We start from the raw sequence: 20,840 nt of genomic DNA on the forward strand, positions 1-20,840 counted from the left end.
GCCTCATCAGCGCACATCAGTGAATGACTTATTTACAACATTTATTGACAGAAACTTGGAATCATGAGTCTTCTTCTTTTTAGGGGGGTAAAAAAAAAAACAGCAGTGATTAAATACCACCAAAAGAAAGCTCTATTTGTGTGAAGAGGATGATTAAAAATACATTTGGTTACAGTGTTGCATGACCGCGCAATTGTCATTCAAAGTGTAACTCTGAAAAATGGCCTGGGCAAGAAGGGGGTGAAAGTGCCCTTTATTGAGGTGGTTAAGGTAGATAGTAAGGCAAAAAACATATTTCCTATTTTATTTTAAATATAGTAAGTAGCTCAGGGACAGGACTAAGCAGGGTAAGAGATTAGAATAGGCGACACACACACACACATGACATTGACTCTCACAATGACACTGACAGTAGTGTGCAGCAGCACAGATGATGATGACTAGTGTTGCTCACGAATATTCGCATCGCGAATATTCGTTACGAATATGGCATATTCGAATATTCGCGAATAACTCGAATTTCGCGGCCAAAATTCGATATTCCGAATATTCGTATTTTTTCAAATTTATTTTTAAAACAGATCACATCCTAGTGATCTCCATCGACGTCTAAAAGCATTGCTGGTATGATTAGAGACCCTGGGCCGAGTAGCTAAGCTGAGGCGATCCTTTTATGTTGCCGAATATTCGCAATCGCGAATATTCGTATTACGAATATTCGCGAATACTTTCTCCACCCTTCTTTTGCATCAGAGCCAATCAGAGTTCTCCTACCACAGTTGTCATAGGAGAGAGTGGAGTGTTTCTGTGCGTTTTTCCAGTGTATCACATCTTCAAAGAATTTTCCATCTTTTGTCCCGTGTCATCATTTGCATTTCACCTCTTTAATGAGAATAATAACTGTTTAACATAAAGACATTTAAGAGATGTCAACGTAAACGGTTTACTTGGCTTTTTTTTAACTCAACAGAATCAGGGGCCCCAGTGTGCGGTTGATCTTTACCTAACTCAATACAGGTCAGTCTAGAGGAGAGATCTGTATTTTCCAAATCTATGGTTATTCAATATTTATTAAACTAATCAATATACAAATTGGTCAAAGTAAACCCTCAAATCTATATAATAATGTATTTATTTTATTAATACCTTGTTGTTAGTTGCAGGGTCCATTACGTAAACCACACTTTTTCCAAAGGGCAGGTGAAATTGAATGTTTCAAAATTTCGCAATCAATTTCGCATTCACATTAGCGAAATTTCGCAATCAGTTTCGCATTCGCATTAGCGAAATTTCGCAAAAAATTAGAATATGGCGTATTCCGCTCAACACTAATGATGACACCTCACTGACACAACATGTTCCCTCCTGAGTCACAACGACAGTCTCTCTTCATGCCAGGGGGTCCCTTCTGTCCACTCCAGTCCAAACAGCACTGATGGTGCCATAGGCGTTCGCACAGGGTGTGCCAGGTATGCCTGGGCACACCCTAATCACCTCATGTGCCACACATTCCCCCCATTTTCAAAAATTGTAAAAAAAAAAATGAAACAAATAAAATTGTAAAAAAGAATACAAAATAAAATAATAAAAATACAAACTACTGACACCATCCACTACCCTACTGACACCTTCCACTTCTCTAATGACACCGTCAGTATATATACACATACACACGAACATGTGTTTGAGCTTTGGGGTGCACACCCTAATGCAATGGGCTGCGCACACCTATGGATGGTGCATTATCCTGCTGGAAGTAGCCATCAGAAGATGGGTACACTGTAGTCATAAAGGGATGGACATGGTCAGCAACAATACTTAGGCCGTGGTGTTTAAACAATGCCTTAATCAGTAGTAAGGGGCCTAAAGTGTGCCAATAAAATATACCCTACATCATAACACAGGGGTGGGCAATTATTTTTTCGATGGGGCCACATGAGAAACTAAAAATATTTTGGAGGGCCGGGCCAAAAGGCTAAACTCAATACTGCATAAAATCAATTGTATTTCTTTATAAAAAGCAGTAAATATCATTGTTGGAAAACTGGGGGACAGAGGCTGGGGACATGGCACAGGAGGGGGACAGAGGCTGGGGACATGGCACAGGAGGGGGACAGAGGCTGGGGACATGGCACAGGAGGGGGACAGAGGCTGGGGACATGGCACAGGAGGGGGACAGAGGCTGGGGACATGGCACAGGAGGGGGACAGAGGCTGGGGACATGGCACAGGAGGGGGACAGAGGCTGGGGACATGGCACAGGAGGGGGACAGAGGCTGGGGACATGACACAGGAGGGGGACAGAGGCTGGGGACATGACACAGGAGGGGGACAGAGGCTGGGGACATGGCACAGGAGGGGGACAGAGGCTGGGGACATGGCACAGGAGGGGGACAGAGGCTGGGGACATGGAACAGGAGGGGGACAGAGGCTGGGGACATGGCACAGGAGGGGGACAGAGGCTGGGGACATGGCACAGGAGGGGGACAGAGGCTGGGGACATGGCACAGGAGGGGGACAGAGGCTGGGGACATGGCACAGGAGGGGGACAGAGGCTGGGGACATGACACAGGAGGGGGACAGAGGCTGGGGACATGACACAGGAGGGGGACAGAGGCTGGGGACATGACACAGGAGGGGGACAGAGGCTGGGGACATGACACAGGAGGGGGACAGAGGCTGGGGACATGACACAGGAGGGGGACAGAGGCTGGGGACATGACACAGGAGGGGGACAGAGGCTGGGGACATGACACAGGAGGGGGACAGACGCTGGGGACATGACACAGGAGGGGGACAGACGCTGGGGACATGACACAGGAGGGGGACAGAGGCTGGGGACAGGCAGCCACTGTTTAATCAATAACAATTGATTAAACAGTGGCTGCATGTGATGGCACAGTGGTTGCGTTTGATGGGCACAGTGGCGACAATTGATGGCACAGTGGCTGCGTGTGATGGGCACAGTGGCAACAATTGATGGCACAGTGACTGCGTGTGTTGGCACAGTGGCTGCGTTTGATGGGCAGAGTGGCTGCGTGTTATTGGCACAGTGGCTGCGTGTGATTGGCACAGTGGCTGCGTGTGATTGGCACAGTGGCTGCGTGTGATTGGCACAGTGGCTGCGTGTGATTGGCACAGTGGCTGCGTGTGATTGGCACAGTGGCTGCGTGTGATTGGCACAGTGGCTGCATGTGATTGGCACAGTGGCTGCATGTGATTGGCACAGTGGCTGCATGTGATTGGCACAGTGGCTGTGTTTGGGAACAGTGGCAACAATTGATTGCACAGTGGCTGCGTGTGATTGGCACAGTGGCTGCGTGTGATTGGCACAGTGGCTGCGTGTAATTGGCACAGTGGCTGCGTGTAATTGGCACAGTGGCTGCGTGTGATTAGCACAGTGGCTGCATGTGATTGGCACAGTGGCTGCATGTGATTGGCACAGTGGCTGTGTTTGGGAACAGTGGCAACAATTGATTGCACAGTGGCTGCGTGTGATTGGCACGGTGGCTGCGTTTGATGGGAACAGTGGCTGCGTGTGATTGGCACAGTGGCTGCGTGTGATTGGCACAGTGGCTGCGTGTGATGGGCACAGTGGCTGCGTGTGATGGGCACAGTGGCTGCGTTTGATGGGCAGAGTGACTGCGTGTTATTGGCACAGTGGCTGCGTGTGTTGGCACAAGTGGCTGCGTGTGTTGGCACAAGTGGCTGCGTGTGTTGGCACAAGTGGCTGCATGTGTTGGCACAAGTGGCTGTATGTGTTGGCACAAGTGGCTGCGTGTGATGGGCACAGTGACCCTTCCCGGCCCTGCCTACTGTTATCACCGCACCGCAGCGGGGAACATTACAGACAGCGTTCGTTTGAACAGCTGTTTTCCCCACTGCGCATAGACACTCCCCCTTGGACGGATCTGTCCAATCGCGAGCAAGGGGGAGTGTCTATGTGACTCCCCCTTGCTCGCGATTGGACAGATCCGTCCAAGGGGAAGTGTCTATGCGCGGCGGGGAAAACAGCTGTTCAAACGAACGCTGTCTGTAATTTTCCCTGCCGCGGTGATTAACGTGGCAGCGGCAGCGGGGGTGGGCCGGATTAAAAGGTCCCCCGGGCCGTATACGGCCCGCGGGCCGTAGTTTGCCCAGGTCTGTCATAACACCACCAGCTTAAACTGTTGATACAAGGCAGGATGGATACATGCTTTTATGTTGTTTACTTCTGAATGTTGCAGCTGAAACCGAGACTCCTCAGACCATGCAACATTTTTCCAATGTTCTATTGTACAATTTTGGTGAATCTGTGCGAATTGTAGTCTCAGTTTCCTGTTCTTTGCTGACAGGAGTGGCACCCGGTGTGGTCTTCTGCTGCTGTAGCCCATCTGCTTCAAGGTTCAATGTGTTGTGCATTCAGAGAAGGTATTCTGCATACCTTGGCTGTAACGAGTGGTTATTTGAGTTACTGTTGTCTTCCTATCATCTCGAACTACCCAATTCTCATCTAGCCTCTGCCACCAACAAGGCATTTTCCTCCACACAACTTCCGCTCACTGGATATTTTCTCTTTTTCAGACCATTCGCTGTAAACCCTAGAAATGGTTGTGTGTGAAAATCCCAGTAAATCGGTCATTTTTGAAATACTCAGACCAGCCCCTCTGGCATCAAAAACCATGCCACGTTCTAAGTCGCCTAAATCCTCTTTCTTCCCCATTCTGATGCTCGGTTTGAACTGCAGCAAGTCGTCTGCAGCAAGTCGTCTTTACCACTTCTAAATGCCTAATGCATTGAGTTTCTGCCATGTGATTGGCTGATTAGCAATTTGAGTTACCAAGCAATTGTACCTAATAAAGTGGCCAAAAGTGGGAGGGTATATGGAATGCAGGCTACATGGAACTCACTATGGTACATGGAAAAGAGGGATCACTATGGTACACGGAAGAGAGGAAGGATCACTATGGCGCATGGGAAACAGGAAGGATCACTATGGTACATGTAAGGCAGGATGGAAGGATCACTATGGCACATGGAAGGCAGAAAGGATCATTTTGGTACACGGATAGCAGAAAATAATGGTCACTATGGCATATGGAAGGCAGGAAGGATCACTATGACACATGAAAGGCAGTAAGGATCACTATGACACATGGAAGACAGGGAGAATTACTATGGCACATGGAAGGCAGAAAGGATCACTATTGCACATGGAAGGATCACCATGACACATGGATGGCAGGAAGGAGAGAGTGGGTAACCGCTCAAAGAGAACCAGGTAATCTGATTCCTGTGGTCCGAGCCAAGGGTGCAGGCAGTGCAATCAAAATGCAGGTTAGGATGAAGGAAAAAAGCTGGGACAGCCGCACTCCAAAAAAACTCCTCCTTTAATTAAAAATCACAAAATACATGCCACAGCAAAAAACAGCACAACAAAAGAAAAGCTGACGTTTCGCACTATGCCTTAGTGCTTCTTCATAGCTATGAAGAAGCACTAAGGCATAGTGCGAAACGTCAGCTTTTCTTTTGTTGTGCTGTTTTTTGCTGTGGCATGTATTTTGTGATTTTTAATTAAAGGAGGAGTTTTTTTGGAGTGCGGCTGTCCCAGCTTTTTTCCTTCATCCTAACCTGGATGGCAGGAAGGGTTGCTATGGTACATGGCAGGAAGAATCAATATAGTATATGAAAGGCAGGAAGGATCACTATGGCATATGTAAGGCAGGAAGAATCACTACGACACATGAAAGGTAGGAAGGATTACTATGGCAAATGGAAGGCAGGAAGGATCATTATAGCACATGGAAGGCAGGAAGGATCACAATGGTATATGGAAGGAAGTAAGGATCATTATGGCACATGGCAGGCAGGAAGGATCACTATGGTATATGGAAGACAGGAAGGAAAACTATGCCACATTGAAGGCAGAAAGACAGGATCACAATGACACATGGAAGGCAGGAAGGATCACTATGGTACATGGAGGGAAGGAAGGATCACTATGGCACATGGAAGGCAGGAAGGATCACTATGGTACATGGAATGCAGGAAAGATCACCATAGCACATGGAATGCAGGAAGGATCACTATGGTACATGCAAGGCAGGAAGGATCACTATGGCATATATGTGGCACCTAAAGCTCTTTTGGCTGACTATTCTTCCTGATTTGTAGGATGTACTGACTGAATGGGGATTTCTCTCTACTAAAAACCGAGACTCTGCCCTATTTGAGATGGAATACTTTTAAATCCAATGCACACACTACTCTCTCATACTGTATCTCCAGAAATAAATACTCCTCTAAGCAGATACTCCTCTAGGAGGAGGAACATATGGTAGAATCGGAATGCTCCTGTCAGACCAACCCCTCTAGAGACAATGCTACAGTGGTCAAAATATGAAAACCAGAACCTTCACTAAGTGGAATAGATAATGGGATTGGTAATAAAGTTGCCAGTGCCTCCATCCAGAACAGAGCCTATGTGAACAGAGGGGATTCCCTTACTGGTGTAGCGCCCCCTTACTTTTAGTATGGGCACTACGCTAAAGTTAGTGGGGAATAGGAGAGTTACTTTGCTCCTATTCACAATTTATTTAAATTGGGACTTCTGTCATTCTAGAAATGTCCACTGGGTCAGTCTGTACTCCAGGTATGTGATACCATCCCTGGCCAGCAGTTGGCACCAGAGGGGTTCTGGCAGAGAAACTTTCCCCAGCAGCCAATTAGAGGAGTTTTCCCTTGCGGGGCATGCTGGGGAGGGGTATATCTGTGACAGGTGTCATTTGCTAGAAAGTCTTTGGTTCCAGGTGCGGCATCCACCTTCAGGGTGTGCGCATCCATGGACCCCGCCAGCGCGGCCCACCAGGCCAGAATTGCAGGCTACACAAAACCTCATCCGGAGGTAAAAGGGGACTCCAGTGACTTACTGGGTCCCCGGTTCTATTGAAAGGATCCCAGGCTGGGTCCTGTTCGATTGGGGGGTCGGCTTGAGGGGAACCCGGAGGCAGGTTGTCCAACAGGGCTTGAACGAACCAATCGGGGATCTGGTGACCGGAATGTTGACAGGTACGCTTTGCTATCATCTGGTGACCTACTGTATGCTAAAACCTACTGGGAAGATTCGCTCCATTCATCCATTTAGCTCACTTAAAGTAATTGGCCTGTGGCAGAGGCCCTAGAGCCGGGTCTGTGAGAGAGAACTGTTCCTCCCAGCAAATCCAAAGTGATGCCTCGGCTGCCAGGCTTGTGAGAGGGGTTTGTCCGGGGGCACTTCACCCACTCGGAAAGAGTGGCGACGAATCACAAGTTGATACTACTGAGAGCAGGACTGCTCGGTTCATATCCAGGCCTGATATCGCAAGGTTCTCCCTTTCTCCTCATCAACCTTTTCTTCCCATTTGAAGTTGATGTTGGCCGAGTTGGCCAGGAAATAAAGCATTGGAAAACCCTTTATTCTCTGTCTGGACCTTCGCTCACTGCTTTGTTCTCCAACTACACCCATACGCCACATTAAGGTAACTCAATATGCCGATCCCAATAACAAATCAGCGGCTCCTTCGGGGGTAGCGCTACACTGGGATATTAACTTGTGATGTAATAAAAGTTGTTGGGAGCAGAGGAACTACTGCAACCAGCATATAACATTAACCATAAGCATATAGATGCACACCAGTATGAAAATAATATAGACTTTACATAAGAATAGATTATTAATAGCACATTCAAACAATGTACAAAGGGGTATTATCAGCAAAGAGTCCTGGTGGAATTGTGCACATATATCTGAGTATATCTAGTTATTAATTGAAATAGCTCCAGATGAATGTAGCTAAAGTCTAGTTGCAGGGGCCCCTGAGGAAGATGCAGCATCTGTCCTAGAAACAAGATCAGCAGCAATAGGTAGATCCTCCAACTGTTGTCCAGCCAGCCTGGAACACAGCTTCTCACCTGCAGAAACTTTGATGTGGAACTGGAACTCAGAGTCAGCCTATCTACTTTGTGCTTTAGTCCTTCCCTAGTAGTTTCTAATCTGACATGCAACCTGACCTCTAACTACCAGAAGTGGGCATCAGATGCCTAACCTGGCTCTAGTATATTCTAGATATCGAGCCCTGAGCTAAAACTAGCTACAGAATCCCAGACCAAAAGGGTCAGGGTTAACCAAAATATCAGGAGCTGCATATAAACTCTATGGCAATAAACAGGTTTACCTACTGAATTACTGGAAGGTGACTGCTACATGCATTCAGTAGCACAGGTTTAGTTATCTGACACCGTGCATGTGAGGTCATAACAATAGGACAGAGACTTGTCTGTCACTAGGATTAATAGTCTGGATAAAATACAGCTTCTCTCTCTCTCTCTCTCTCTCTCTCTCTCTCTCTCTCTCTCTCTCTCTCTCTCTCAAGAGAGAGGGCCAAGGGGATACCACATCCAGATAAACTATAAATTATAGATTTAGGACTGTTGTGGGCGGACTTTAAAGGTACCAAAAGTAATTCAACATAATTTGAAAAAATATAAATTTATTTTTACATATTATAAAAAATAACAAAATTCCTGAGGGGTTACCGTGCTCCCGAGTCCAGAATTTGCATCCACAGACACGAATGCCGGACCTGGCCCCCGAGTTATTGGATTTAATTGACAGTAGCGGGAGCCAATGGCTGCGCTGCTATCAATTTATCCAATCAAGAGCCGGGATACTGTGCAGAGAGGGAGAGCACGTCTTCGCTGAGTGAATTGTGTGGCTCAGGTACTGTAAGTAAAATGGAGGGGCTGGTCACTGCCAGAAGTTTTTTTCACCTTAATGCAGAGGATGCATTAAGGTGAAAAAACACTAGGTTTTAAAACCCCTTTAATTCTCAATGAATTCTCAAGGTGCTCATCAGATATTTTGGTTCTAATTTTGCCCTTTGCGTGCTTCATCCTTGATATACATCTATATACACCTGTAGCGCTCACCCCCGAAGGAGCCGCTGGTTGATTTTGGGATCGGCCTACTAAGTTACCCTGGCGGTGTCTAGGGGTGTAGTTGTGAGAACAGCGGTAGTGAGCGAAGGTCCAGACAGCCAATAAAAGGTTTTCAATGCTTTATTGTCCAGGCCAAACACGGCCAACATCAACATGTATTGGGAAGGTCAAGGTTGATGAAGGAAAGAGAAGAGAACACTGCAGTATCAGGCCTGAATATCAAATGGAGCAGCCAATACTGCTCTGTATAGTACCACTTTTGTAACTCGTCGCCACTCTACTTGGAGTGGGTAAAGTGACAGACCCCTATAACAGGCCTGGCAGCCGAAGCGTCACTCTGAACTAGCTGGGAGGAACAGGTCTCTCTCACAGACCCGGCTCTAGGGCCTCTGCCACAGGCCAGTTTCAATAAAGGACTTGGGTGAATAAAGAGAGCGAATCCTCCCAGTTGACTTTTCCTATATAGGCCCCCGGATGACAGCAAGCATACCTGTCAGTGGTCCGGACGCCCAATCCCAGACTGGGATTCTCTCAACAGGTCATGGAACCCAGCGAAACACTGGGGTCCCTTTTCTCCTCAGGATGAGGTTCGATGCAGCTTTGGCCAGGTGGGCCGCGCTGGCGGGGTCCATGGATGCGCGTACCCTGAAGGTGGATACCGCACCTGGAACGGGGACCCCGTGAAGATTTTTCAACACATGACCCCTGTCACAGATATACTCTCCCCCAGCATGCCCCGCGAGGGAAAAACTCCTCTAATTGGCTGCTGGGGAAAACTTGCTCTGCCAGAACCCCTCTGGCGCCAACTGCCGGCAAGGGGGTGGTATTGCACCCCTTGACCACAGACTGACCCAGTGGACTTTTCTGGGATGACAGAAGTACCAAATTTAGACAAACCACGAATGGGAGCAAATTAACTCTCCCATTCCCACTAACTTTAGTGTATTGCCCATGCTGAAAGCAAGGGGGCACTACACATCTATACAGTAGGTCCTGCCGAAAACTGATGACATGAATAAGGCGTGATTGTGAAGAGTGGAATATTTTTGTTTGTAAGATAAAACTTATATAAGTCCAGTAAAGAGACACAGATTTTGTTTGTTGTGGCTGCATGTGTTCAAAGCGTATTTGAACACATGCAGAGTGTATTTACAAAAAATTCAAAATTTTTAAGTACATTTTGTGTTGGGCCGGATTCATAGCAGTCGTGGGCTGCAGGATGGACACCCCTGCTCCACAGGAACCTGGAAAAGAAGGCAGGTAGAGTAAAGCCAATACTGTATAATACAAATGACTTGTCAAACACAATGGGTAAAATTAGAGAAGGAGAAAATATATGCACATATTCAACCGGAAGTGCATGAAACAAATGTCATCAGGGGAAACGCATATAGAGAGAAAAACTTGGGCATCCTCCAAACTCATCTATAGTCAAACTATGTCTATGACCCATCCTACAGCTCACTGGAGTAAAAACAGAGTGCAAGTTCAGAGTTTGACTAAAGACACCCAAGCTAATCTCTGCGCATAAGTGCGGGCATTGCTTACTTAGGTGGGGGTAGGGAAGGTAGCATCTTTAGTCCCAATCAGATGTAGAAAACTGTAGAATTCATGGAGGGGAGCTTTTGAGTGTAGCATTTGGGGAGTATATTATGGTAGGCTCTGGGGGCCCTATGGCAGTAAAGAACAAAGGTGGATGGACAGAAGAGGGGTAAACCAGCAAGAAAATATGTGTAGCTCACCCCCTAAGGAATCGCAGATGAACTGGGATTCCCCGCCCTGCACTGCTAGGCACACCGAATTTTCAAAGTCACTTCAGAGTCAGGAAACAGTCCAGTATTTTGTTTTTTTTGTTTTGTTTTCAATCTGAATTTTATTGAATTTTAGTAGTATCTACATAGACATACATTACTACTATTATCATAGCAGTCAAGCATACATGTACATAATACATATTTTCTTATCTGTAACATATAATACCCATAGAAAAAAAAGGGAAGGAGGAACAAAAAAAAAAAGGGTGGGGGGGGGGAAATAAAATTAAACAGTAATAATAATCTCCCCACCATGGCTACTCGTTTGTAAGGTTCCCTTTAACCCAGGTTGGGAATTCATCTGATTTTCGAAAGTCAGACCATGCAGACCAAGTATGAGAAAACTGCTCTTCCCTTCCCGTTTCCCGGGCCAATAGGCTTTCCAAGTCTCTAGAACGTTCCAATTCCTTCACCCACTCCCCTAGGGAAGGCACTACCCCTGTCTTCCAATATCGAGGAATAACTACTCTAGCTGCTGAAATAAAGTATCCAATCACGTCCTCTCTTGCCTTTTTTAAAGGACCTGGGGTCATGTTTAGAAGGGCCACTCTGGGTGATGCGCAAATTACTGTATCCTCCAATTTTCCATATAGATCAAAAATTTGTTTCCAAAACCTTCTTACCGGCGGACAATCCCACCAGACATGTAACATGCTACCTTTTGCCTCGTGACAACGCCAACAAATGTCCGGTATATTTTGATTGATTTGATGCATTATAGAAGGGCACCTGTACCATCTACTCACCAACTTATATGCCTTTTCTTGTGATCTTATATCTATTGAGGTTTTGTGAGTCAAAATAAAGCTTTTTTGCCAGTCTGCTAAAGCTATATTCTCTTGGAGTTCTTTCTCCCACTTCCGCGTGAACGGGGGGAGATCTGGATGGATTGAAAGCAAAAGGATAGAGTAAATTATAGAAATTGAGTGTGATATTGGTTCTTCTTGCAGTAGCAAGGATTCAAATGCAGTCGGTTCAGCATAGAAATCTAGTTTCGATGGGATTGATCGTATATAGCAAAAGGCTTGATGTCTCTGCAACCACTGCGCAGAGTTCTGAGGGGTCTTAGTCGATGGAAAATCTACCACTAGTAGTGAATCTGTCTGGAGGACTTGAGCAATTCTTCTATGGTCTTGTTTATACCAGGGCCCAAACGTGGTTGAGTGTAGGGCTGGTAAAAAATCCGGCGTTCCAAAAAAGGGGGTCATAGGGCTCAATTGTTTTGATATTTTATATATGGGTATCAGTCGGTCCCATATATACAGTGTTTGCCTAGTAAGGTCTACTGGTATTGAAAGGCCTTTTCCAAGGATAGGCGAGGTCCATGGAAGGGCACATAAATCTATAGGATTCATATGTCCTTCCAATTGAACCCATTGCTTCGAGGTGGAGTGGTGAAACCAGTCCGTAATACGTGCTAATATAGTCGCTTTATGGTAAATCGAAACATCTGGTACCCCCACTCCACCTCTATTTTTTGGTAGAGATAGTGTCCCGAAACTAATTCTTGACTGGACTGAATTCCAGATAAACTTAGAAAATAGTCGGTGAATTTTACGAAAAAACACTGCCGGAAGGTGGATTGGAATTGTTTGAAACAAGTATAGAAGACGAGGGAGTATATCCATCTTAAGGGTATTAATTCTACCAAACCACGAAAGACGTTTGAGTGTATATGATGTCAGGGTCGTTTGGATTTTATTGAGCATCGGGAGAAAATTTAGAGAGTATAGTTGTGCTGGTGACGCTGAAATACTAATCCCTAAGTATCGAATCGACTCCGTACACGTCTTAAAAGGAAAGTTCTTCGATATTCGCTTCATTTTTCCTTGCGGGACAGATATATTAAGAAGTTCTGATTTGTTGCAATTAACTTTAAAATTAATAACTTCACTAAATCTCTGGAATTCTGAAAGTATAGATGGAATAGAGGTATGGGGGTTTGTTACAAATAGTAATAAATCATCTGCAAATAGGGCCAATTTTTCATGTAGGGGACCTACCTGAATGCCCGTTATGTCTTCATTTTGTCGCAGTGCATTTGCAAGGTGTTCCATTATTATAACATACAATAATGGAGAAAGAGGACATCCCTGACGTGTTCCATTAGAGATATGGAAAGCTGGGGACAACGATCCATTCACCCTAACTCTAGCCGAGGGCGATTGATAAAGGGACATAATCCTTGCCATCATACAGGGACCCATGCCAATCTGTAGAAGGGAGGCTCGTAAAAACTTCCAACTGACCCGGTCAAACGCCTTTTCGGCATCAACTGTTAACAGACATAGAGGAATCTCTTGAGCGCGGGCATAGTCCGTCAGCAGGAGAGTTTTAAGCGTATTGTCTCTTGCCTCTCAACCACTGACAAAACCAACCTGATCTAAATGGATTAGTTGAGGCAATAGTGGTTGTAGACGGCCTGCTAAAATTTTTGAGAATATTTTAACATCTATCCCAATTAGAGATATAGGTCTGAAATTTGCGCACAGCGACAGATCTTTATCTGGTTTCGGGATAAGTGAAATATGTGCTTCCAGCGTTTGTTTCGGAAAAGTAGATCCGTTCGCTATAGAATTAAATACCCTGGTTAGAAAGGGGGTAATAAGAGAACAAAAATGTTTATAGAATTTTGGCGTAAAGCCATCGGGGCCTGGGCTTTTACCTCCCGGGGTATTGACAATAGCTTTGGTAACCTCTTCTTCAGTAATTACGTTTTCCAGTTCTTCTACTATATTTTCAGCCAAAGTAGGTATCGGAGTATCTACTATATAGGATGTTACTTTATCCTCTTCATTATCAAATGAGCTTGAAAATTGGTTTGGGGGTATATTGTATAAAGACTGGTAGAAGTCACTAAATGTTTTCCTAATTAAAGAAGGTGAGGAAATTATTTCACCATTTGAACCCTGGAGCTTTGAGATAAAAGTAGGAGTCTGGTGTGGGTTTAAAGAACTAGCCAATAGTGTTGCTCACGAATATTCGCATTGCGAATATTCGACTCGAATATAGCATATTCGAGAAATCGCGCTATATTTCGAAATTCGCGGTGAATATTCGCAATTCCGAATATTCGATTTTTTACAATTTTTTTTTTGAACCAGATCACATCCTAGATATCTCCATCGACGTCTAAAAGCATTGCTGGTATCATTAGAGACCCTGGGCCGAGTAGCTGAAGCGTTCATTGAATTTTCCAGAAAGATCGCAATGCGATTATTCGGCAAACGCAATATCGCGCGATTACTTTCCTCGCCCCGATCTTCTGCATCAGAGCGATTTTTACAGTTTCATTTTTAAAACAGATCACATCCTAGTGATCTCCATAGACGTCTGAAAGCATTGCTGGTATGATTAGAGCCATTGGGCCGAGTAGCTGAAGCGATCATTTTATATTGCCGAATATTCGCAATGCGAATATTCGGCAATAGGAATATTGCGCGATTATTTGCTCCGCCCTTTTGCATCAGAGCCAATCAGAGTTCTCCTTCCACACTCGTCACAGGTTAGCAACCAATAGGAACCTGCCTGCATGGACATTATATAAGCTCACTCCCAGCACCATTTCATTGCAGATTCAGAAGCTGGCTATAGAGTGTGGAGGCTGTTTCTGTGTTCCTGGTTTCCTGTGTCTTTGTTCTTGATTGATTTAGATCATCACCAGCATTGCTATTTAGTGATTCCAGTGGATCTTTTCCAGTATATCAACTGCTTTTTTCAAAGCAATAGACCCAAGAGCTTTTTTCAAAGCTACGTTTTGTGCTGTTTTGTGCTGTTTTTTTCATTTGTGTTACTGTTTGATCCTGCAATCCTCGCTGTTCAGTGATATTTGCAAGAGATTTCAGAACACATTTTGCTGAGCTTTATAAAAGAGCTTTTCTAAAAGCTAAGTTTTGTTCATCTTGTGTTACTGTTAGATCTTGCAGGTTCGCTGTTCAGTGATATTTGATAGGCATCTCAGTTCACATTTTGTTTAGTTTTTCCTAAAGAGCTTTTATAAAAGCTAAGTTTTGTGTTCAGTTTAGTTAAATTTTGTGTAGTAAGTGTACACACTGTTAGTGTACATTTATTTCATCTAGCTTAGCTTAGTGTGTGTTTAGTGTCTGTGTTTTGTGTTTAAAAAAAAAAAAAAAAAAAAGTTAGTGTTTGTTTAGTGCTTTTTTTTTTTTCTTTAATTTTGTAGTGCTTGTCTGGTGTACTACTTTTCTTATAGTTTAGTAGCTGTCTGTGTACGTCTTTGTCTGCGTGCCTGTCTTGTAAAAAATACACAAAAACACATTTTGTTCACATTTCCCCCCCCCAATAAAGTTTACCCCCCCCCCACACACATATCAGCAATAATGAGCGGCATCCGTGGCCGTGGCAGCAGGGGTAGGGGAGTTACTCCCAGTGCTGGATCGCTGCCAGCACGGGGTACCTCTCGTGCCCCTACTAGTGGTAGAGGATCGGGTGCAAGGGGAGTACGCCTGATCCGGGAGTTCTTCCCATCGGGCAGCCGCCCGATATTGCCATCTCAGGCTCAAGTAGTGGTGGACTACATGGGGCACAGCAGTGCCACTGAGTCGTCGGTCCCGACTCACAGTAGTACCACCATTACACCGGTGCCTGTACTACCCCCCCCCAGCCCCCAAGAGTCCAGCATCTTACTGTTCGACAGCGACAGTGAGAGGGATCTCTTGGGGGAGGCCATGCATCAGGCAGACCTCCAGCTCTGTCCTGATGGTCAGGACCTTTTTGAAGGGATGGATGAGGAGGATGGGATACCTGCTGGCAGTATCCCAGAGACATCCCTTCAAACTGGTGCTGCTGTTTTGGTGCAGGAAACAGCAGCACCTAGTCAGACCCAGGCGTGGGTGAGGGGACAGCGGAGCCAGGCTAGAGGCTCCATGTCAGGTGGTTCCCTCAGACCAACACATTTCAGCCCTTGGTCTGACATCTCTGGGGGCGAAGAGGGTGACCCATCATGGTTGCCATCTGACGCGTCGGCTCACTACGTCAGTGACGACGGGGAAGGTAGGCACCCTGGTGAAACGGTGCGCCAGGTCACCACCAGGGAGACCATCGTCAGGGTCTCCACTGGTGATGGCAGCAGGAGGTGTCAGGAGGAGGAGCAGCAGCAGCAGCAGCAGCAGCAGCAGCAGCAGGCAGCTCCACCTGTGCGCACCGAGTCCCAGCAGGTGCAAGTAAGCGTCACCCCATCTGACAGGAGGGCGGTGCTGAAGTCACCTGTCTGGAATTACTTTACCCTGGTGGCAGACAACCCTACCGTGGCCATCTGCCGGATTTGTAAAGTGAGGGTGAAGAGAGGGAAGTGTTTGGCTCGGGTGGGTACCACAGCCCTGAACCAGCACCTGAGGATAAACCACTGGGCGTTGTATGACGAGATGAAGCGTGGTGGTGGTAGCAGCGCCACCACCACAAGTGAGCAGGGTACAGCAGCCCCTGCCACATCTTCATCTCTTTCCAGCAGGTCATGCCCCCCCGCTCCCTCTAGTAGAGGTACTGGTACCGGCAGCCAGACCTCTACTTCCACAGCACCCTCCACGTCTGTGTCCCGCACTGCCGTCCGGCGCCAGGCGTCGATTTCAGACGCCTTTGACCGCACCACTCCCTTCCCCCCTGGAGACCGACGTGTGCGTTCCCTCAATGGGCTCCTGGCAAGGGTTATTGCCCAACATCTGCTGCCCTTCAACATAGTTGACAGCAACCCCTTCAGGCAGATGTTGGAGCAGGCCCAACCCCAATGGCGTGTCCCCAGCCGCCATTTCTTTGCCAGGACTGGTGTCCCTGCCCTACACCAGCACATTGTGCAGAATGTAACCCTGTCGCTGGATCACGCTGTCAGCGACAGGGTTCATCTGACAATGGATGGCTGGACCAGCAGGCATGGGCAGGGACGCTACATCAGCTTCACGGCCCATTGGGTTTCCCTCCGAGGCGTCGGTGAGGGATCGGCGGCAACCGATCTTGTGGTGCCGCCCCGGGGTGTCCAGGGGAGAACTGCTGGTCTCCCTCAAGCCACTGTCTCCGCAGCTGCTGAGCCTCCCAGCAAGCGCCCCCGTAGCTACTCAAGTGTGGGGCACGTGCGCTGTCAGGCCGTGCTCCAGCTTGTTAGTTTAGGGGACCGGAGACACACTGGAGAAGAAGTGCTGAAAGCACTTCAGGCTCAGGTCCAGAAGTGGCTGACACCCCGAAGGCTCCAGGCAGGTATGGTTGTCTGCGATAACGGCAGCAACCTACTCGCCGCCCTTAGTGCTGGCAGTCTGACCCACGTGCCCTGTCTGGCACATGTCCTCAACCTGGTGGTGCAGAAGTTCCTGCGCACTTATCCAGGGTTGAGTGACATTGTGGCAAAGGCGCGTAGGATTGCCAGCCACTTCAGGCGCTCCCCAACCGCTACCGCGTCCCTGTCCAAATTGCAGCGGAAGTACAATCTGCCCCTTCACAGGCTGATTGTGGACAGTGTGACGCGGTGGAACTCCACCCTCCACATGCTGAAGAGGTTGTGGGAGCAGCAAAGGGCGGTGAGGGAGTACCTGATGGAACTAGGCACTGAGAGGGCTTCACCACAACTCCCTTTCATCGCCTGTGCGCAGTGGGGGCAGATAAACCAGGTCTGCCAAGTGTTGTCCTCCTTCGAGCAGGCGACCAAGATGGTCAGCAGTGAGCAAATTGGCCTCAATAGCGTGCTGCCAATACTGTTCATGCTGGAGAGGACACTAGATCGCCTGCTCGAGGCTGGGGAGAGTGCCTTGGTGGAGCAGGAGGAGTCAGCAATGCTCCACCGAGACCAGGGCCAGGACCAGGAGGAGGAGGAGGAGGATGATGATGAAGAGGAGGAGGAGGTGGTTGCTGGTGTCGTCCCGGAGTCAGGGCCTGGTCAGGAGGGAGAGCCGGTGTTGGGGGCACCGATAGTCCGGGGGTTGGGCATGTCTGAGTTTGACCAGCAGCGCCTCAGGGATGAAGAGTCGCACCTCATTCACCTGGCCAGCATTGAGGAGTCACAGCGGGCTGTGCTCTTCCCCATGGCTGCCCACATGCTGAGATGCCTCAGGAGGGACCCCCGGGTTAAGACCATCAAGACGAGGGATGATTTCTGGATGGCCACCCTTTTGGATCCCAGGTGCAAGGGGAAACTGGAGCAGTTCATCCCAGCCAGCCGGAGGCAGCATCGGATGGAGGAACTGCAGGCAGCCATTGTCAGACGGTTGGAGCAGGCAACTCCCCGGCCTCCAGTTGTCCCCCCTCATCTCACCCAGCAGGTGGCTGCACCCAGCTGCAGCCGAGCAGGGGACCTAATGGAAGAGATGAGGATGTTCTTCCAAACCGAGCGACCCAGTACCACCACCAGCAGCAGCAGCAGCAGCAGTCACCACCAGCGGCTGGCCCACATGGTGGCAGACTACATGGCGTCCGTCGGTGCTTCTGACAGTATGAGCACCGACGACCCCATGGAGTACTGGGTTGCCAGATTGGACACCTGCCGCGAGCTCAGTATGCGCTGGAGTTATTGTCTTGCCCCCCCTCCAGCGTACTATCTGAGCGGACATTCAGCGCGGCAGGTGGGGTGGTCACGGACAAGAGGACCCGTCTGTCCACAGACTCCGTGGACAGACTCACATTCATAAAGATGAATGAGTCCTGGATCGGCGGTGACTTTCTGGCACCCGTCGTCGGTTCAGGGCGCTGAAGGGTCCCTTGCCATGCATTCCCTGATGAAGCCCCGGACCTGATGTATTTACAGTGCTGAATATAACTATTTCAACATCAGAGAAAATCAATGTTAATATTTGGTACAGTAGGCTTTCTTTGCAATTACAGCGGTCAAACATTTCTTGTAGTTTTACACCAGCTTTGCACACACTGGAGGAGGGATTTTGGCCCACTCCTCCACACAGATCTTCTCTACATCAGTCATGTTTCTGGGCTATCGCTGAGAAACACGGAGTTTGAGCTCCCTCCAAAGATTCTCTATTGGGTTTAGGTCTGGAGACTGGCTAGGCCACGCCAGAACCTTGATATGCTCCTTACAGAGCCAATCCTTGGTTATCCTGGCTGTGTGCTTTGGGTCATTCTCATGTTGGAAGACCCAGCCTCGACCCATCTTCAAAGCTCTAACTCAGGGAAGGAGGTTGTTGCCCAAAATCTTGCAATACATGGCCCCGGTCATCCTCTCCTTAATACAGTGCAGTCACCCTGTCCCATGTGCAGAAAAACACCACCAAAGCATGATGCTACCACCCCCATGCTTCACATTAGGGATGGCGTTCTTGGCATGGTACTCATCATTATTCTTCCTCCGAACACGGTTAGTGAAATTATGATCAAAAAATTATATTATAGTCTCATCTGACCACATGATTTTCTCCCATGACTCCTTTGGATCAGTCAAGACAATTATGTCAGCAGTTATTTCACACCCTATATACTCTTATTAAGACTGCTGTACATCATGGCAACTCCTGCCCATGTGATATGACTCTGTATCAACTACTACTGTTAATACTACTACTGCTGCCGCCCAGTCAATACACCTATGTCAGCAGTTATTTCACACTCTATATACTCTTATTAAGACTGCTGTACATCATGGCAACTCCTGCCCATGTGATATGACTCTGTATCAACTACTACTGTTAATACTACTACTGCTGCTTCTGCTGCTGCTGCCGCCCAGTCAATACACCTATGTCAGCAGTTATTTCACACTCTATATACTCTTATTAAGACTGCTGTACATCATGGCAACTCCTGCCCATGTGATATGACTCTGTATCAACTACTACTGTTAATACTACTACTGCTGCTTCTGCTGCTGCTGCCGCCCAGTCAATACACCTATGTCAGCAGTTATTTCACACTCTATATACTCTTATTAAGACTGCTGTACATCATGGCAACTCCTGCCCATGTGATATGACTCTGTATCAACTACTACTGTTAATACTACTACTGCTGCTTCTGCTGCTGCTGCCGCCCAGTCAATACACCTATGTCAGCAGTTATTTCACACTCTATATACTCTTATTAAGACTGCTGTACATCATGGCAACTCCTGCCCATGTGATATGACTCTGTATCAACTACTACTGTTAATACTACTACTGCTGCTTCTGCTGCTGCTGCCGCCCAGTCAATACACCTATGTCAGCAGTTATTTCACACTCTATATACTCTTATTAAGACTGCTGTACATCATGGCAACTCCTGCCCATGTGATATGACTCTGTATCAACTACTACTGTTAATACTACTACTGCTGCTTCTGCTGCTGCTGCCGCCCAGTCAATACACCTATGTCAGCAGTTATTTCACACTCTATATACTCTTATTAAGACTGCTGTACATCATGGCAACTCCTGCCCATGTGATATGACTCTGTATCAACTACTACTGTTAATACTACTACTGCTGCTTCTGCTGCTGCTGCCGCCCAGTCAATACACCTATGTCAGCAGTTATTTCACACTCTATATACTCTTATTAAGACTGCTGTACATCATGGCAACTCCTGCCCATGTGATATGACTCTGTATCAACTACTACTGTTAATACTACTACTGCTGCTTCTGCTGTTGCTGCTGCCGCCCAGTCAATACACCTATGTCAGCAGTTGTTTCACACTCTATATACTCTTATTCCTACTGCTGTTCATCATGGCAACTCCTGCCCAAGTGATATGACTCTGTATCAACTACTACTGCTAATACTACTACTGCTGCTGCTGCTGCTGCTGCTGCTGCTCAGTCAAGACAACTATGTCAAAAGTAATTTCCCACTCTATATACTCCTATTACCACTGCTGTTCATCATGGCACCTCCTGCCCAAGTGATATGACTCTGTATCTACTACTACTACTACTACTGCTGCTGCTGCTCAGTCAAGACACCTATGTAAAAAGTTAATTCCCACTCTATATATACTCCTATTACCACTGCTGTTCACTGATACCACTGATAGTTAATTTATCCCTTAACTACCCCCATTTGTGAGGGTCGGGGTTTTCCTTTAAAGTCCCATGCAAATCAATGGAAAATGTATGTTCCCACATAACTTCTGTACGCCTGGAGA

Source organism: Rana temporaria, chromosome 4, assembly GCF_905171775.1.
Source record: "Rana temporaria chromosome 4, aRanTem1.1, whole genome shotgun sequence".
Taxonomy (NCBI): Eukaryota; Metazoa; Chordata; class Amphibia; order Anura; family Ranidae; genus Rana; species Rana temporaria.